Source organism: Canis lupus, chromosome 27 (assembly GCF_048164855.1).
Source record: "Canis lupus baileyi chromosome 27, mCanLup2.hap1, whole genome shotgun sequence".
NCBI lineage: Eukaryota > Metazoa > Chordata > Mammalia > Carnivora > Canidae > Canis > Canis lupus.
The window spans coordinates 45,920,573-45,924,584 of record NC_132864.1 but is presented as its reverse complement, the minus strand read 5'-3'; the positions used below and the strand labels follow the sequence as shown (position 1 = coordinate 45,924,584).

The following is a 4,012-nucleotide window of genomic DNA, read 5'->3' as shown; positions in this document are numbered from 1 at the left end:
TCACCCTTTACGCCATCCCCCCAACCACTTCCCTCAGTATTTTCCTAGAGTTCAGAATCTCTTATAGTTTGCATCCCTGTTTATTTCCAACTTATTTTATTTTTCCATCCCTTTCCCTATGTTCATCTGTTTTGTTTCTTAAGTTTCACTTATGAGTGAAATTATGTGGTATTTGTTTTTCTCTGATTGACTTATCTCACTTAGCATAATACCCTCTAGTTCTATCCTTGTCCTTGCAAATGGCAGGATTTCATTCCTTTTGATGGTTGAGTAATATTCCATTGTATATACAGACCACATCTCCTTTGTCCATTCATCTGTCAATGGGCATCTGGGCTCTTTCCAAAGTTTGGCTGTTGTGGACATCACTGCTGTAAATGTTGGGGTGCAGGAGCCCCTTTGGATCACTAGGTTCGTATCCTTTGGAAAAATACCTACTATTACAATTGCTGGGTCATAGGGAAGTTGTATTTTTAACTTTTTGAGAAGCCTCCAGACTGTTCTCCAGAGTGGCTGCTCCAGCTTGCATTCCCAAGAACAGCGCAAAAGAGTTCCCCTTTTCCGCATTCTTGCCAGCATCTATTGTTTCCTGAGTTTTAAATTTTAACCCTTCTGACCGATGAGATCATATCTCATTGTGGTTTTGATTTGTATTTCCCTGATACTGAGTGATGTGGAACATGTTTTCATGTGTCTGTTGGCCATCTGGATGTCTTCCTTGAAGAACTGTATTCATGTCTTCTGCTCATTTCTTGACTGGATTATTTGTGTTTTGGATGTTCAGTTTGGTAAGTTCTTTATAGATCTTGGAAACTAGCCCTTTATCTGATAAGACATTTGCAAACATCTTCTCCCATTCTGTAGGTTGCCTTTTAGTTTTGTCAACTGTTCCCTTTGCTGTGTAAAAGTTTTTATCTTTATGAAGTCCCAATAGTTCATTTTTGCCTTTGTTTCCCTTGCCTTTGGAGACATGTCTACTAAGAAGTTGCTGCAGCCAATGTCAAAGAGGCTGCTGCTTGTGTTCTCCTCTAGGATTTTGTTGGATTCCTGTCTCACATTAAGGCCTTTCATCCATTTTGAGTCTACTTTTGTGTATGGTGTAAGAGGATGGTCCAGTTTCATTCTGCATGTGGCTGTCCAATTTTCCCAACACCATTTGTTGAAGGGACTGCCTTTTTTCCACTGGATAGTCTTTTCTTCTTTTTTCAAAGATTAGTTGACCATGGAATTGAGGGTCCATTTCTGGGCTGTCTATTCTGTTCCATTGATCTATGTGTCTGTTTTTGTGCCAGGACCACACTGTCTTGATGATCACAGCTTTATAGTACAACCTGAAATCTGGCATTGTGATGCCCCCAGCTTTGTGGGTTTTTTTTTCCCCAATATTCCTTTGGCTATTTGGGGTCTTTTCTGGTTCCATACAAATTTTAGGATTGTTTGTTCCAGCTCTGTGAAGAATGTTCATGGTATTCTGATAAGGATTGCATTGAATGTGTAGATTTTTGAGGGGGTAACATAGGCATTTTAGCAATATTTGTTCCTCTAATCTATGAGTATGGAATGTTTTCCCATCTCTTTGTGTCTTCTTCGATTACTTTCATAAATGTTCTATAGTTTTCAGAGCATGGATCCTTTACCTCATTGATTAGGTATATTCCTGGGTATCTTATGGTTTTTGGTGCAATTATCAATGGGACCAATTCTTGATTTCTCTTTCTTCTGCCTCATTGTTAGTGTGTAGAAATGCAACTAACTTCTGTGCATTGATTTTATATCCACTTTGCTGAATCCTTGTATGAATTCTAACAATTTTGGGGTGGAGTCTTTTGGGTTTTCTACATAGAGTATCATCTTGCTTGCAAAGAATGAAAGTTTGACCTCTTCTTTGACAGTTTATTTTTTTTTTTCTTTGCCAGTTTAGATGTCTTTTATTCCTTTTTGTTGTCTGATTGCTGAGGCTAAGACTTATAGTACTATGTTGACCAACAGTGGTGGGAGTGAGCATCCCTGCATGTTCCTGACCTTTGGGGAAAAGCTCTTAGTGTTCCTTGTTGAGGGTGATAGTCACTGTGGGTTTTTCATAGATGGATTTTATGATATTCAGGTATGTTCTCTCTATCCCTACCTGGCAGAGAGTTTTAATTAAAAAAGATGCTGTATTTTGTCAAATGCTTTTTCTGCATCTGTTGAGAGGATCATATGGTTCTTGTCCTTTATTTATTAATGTGATATATCACATTTGTTGATTTGTAGATGTTGAACCACTTTTGTACTCCAGGAATAAATCCTATTTGGTCATGGTAAATAATCCTTTTAATGTACTGTTGGATCCTATTGGCTAGTATCCTCGTGAGAATTTTTGCATCTGTGTTCATCAGGGACATTGGTCTGTAATTCTCCTTTTTAGTGAGGTCTTTGGTTTAGGGGATCAAGGTAATGCTGGCCTCATAAATTGAGATTGGAAAATTCCCTTCTATTTCTATTTTGTGAAACAGTTTCAGAAGAAGAGGTATTAGTTCTTTACATGTTTGGTAGAATCCAGCTGGGAGGTCATCTAGCCCTGGATTCTTGTTTTTTTGGGAGATTTTTGATTACTGATTCAATTTCTTTTCTGTTTATGGGTCTGTTCAGGTTATCTATTTCTTCCTGTTTCAGTTTGGGTAGTTTATATGCTCCTAGGACCGCATCCATTTCTTCCAGATTGCCTGATTTGTTGGCATATAATTGTTCATAATATTCTCTCGAAATTATAATTTTTCAGTGTTGGTTGTTATCTCTCCTTTTTCATTCATGACTTTATTTATTTTGGTCCTTATTCTTTTCTTTTTGATAAATCTGGTTAGAGGGCTATCGATCTCATTAATTCTTTCAAAGAACTTGCTACTAGTTCCATTGATCTGTTCTATTTTTTTTTTTCTATATCATGGACTTCTGCTCTAATTTTTATTCATTCCCTTCTCCTGCTGGGTTTATTTGCTGTTCTTTCTCCAGCTCCTTTAGGTATAAGGTTAGGTTGTGTATTTGAGACTTTTCTTATTTCTTGAGAAAAGTCTGTAATGCTCTGTACTTCCCTCTTAGGACTGCCTTTGTGGCATCCCAAAACTCTTGAACTGCTGTGTTTTCATTTTCATTTTCTTCTGTGTATTTTTAAAATTATTCTTTAGTTTCCTGTTTGACCCATTCATGCTTTAGTAGGATGCTCTTTAACCTCCATGTATTTGTGGTCCTTCCAAATTATTTCTTGTGGTTGACTTCAAACTTTAAAGCATTGTGGTCTGAAAATAAGAATGGGATAACTCAGTCTTTTGGTATCAGTTGAGACATGATTTGTGACCCAATATGTGATCTATTCTGGAGAATGTTCCACGTGCATTAAAAAAATATGAAATCTTTCACAAATTTGCATGTCATCCTTGTGTGGGGCCATGCTAATCTTCTCTGTATCATTCCAATTTTAGGAAATGTGCTGCTGAAGTCAACACTATTGAATGCTTTTTAACTGTTTACTTGTTTGACAAATTGTATCTAAAGTATTAGGACACTGTCTTGTCTTTCTTTTTGTTTTAAACTCCCTTTTTTTCATCTTTGCTTTGTCAAACAAGAGTTTAATTTAAAGCAAACAGCCTGAGAAGAAAAAAAATGCTATTTTTCTTCCCTTGGACTCTTCATTGAATTAAATTATAATTGGGGCAAATTTTCAAGTGTTTGCCCTCGTGTTTGGTCTTCAGTAACTATAAAGCAGATGCTAAAACATTAAATCATGTGTAAAGCCAGCTTATACAAACTACAAAGAAATTTCTTCCAAATGATACATTTGGAATTGGAGCTTTTGGAACTTTCCCGCCAGAGATGGGTTTGAAGTCCTGATCGGAAGGTGTTGTCTGACCTCGGTCTTTCTTTTCCTTATACTGGAATCAATTCTGTTATGACCTCATTAGTTGTGCAGCAAAAACTGCTAAGCTTTGGGGTGAGCTCTGTTTACTACATGCCAAAGTAATTTCACATGATTTAT

At 36.8% G+C, this 4,012-nt stretch overlaps 1 non-coding gene across 1 annotated transcript; it reads right to left on the bottom strand.

Annotated features, from left to right (window-relative positions):
- Positions 1-3,376: 3,376 nt before the first annotated feature.
- LOC140619857 (U6 spliceosomal RNA) lies at positions 3,377-3,482 on the bottom strand. Its single transcript, XR_012019662.1, has one exon. It is a non-coding gene; the product is annotated as a U6 spliceosomal RNA (small nuclear RNA).
- Between the last annotated feature and the right edge of the window lie 530 nt (positions 3,483-4,012).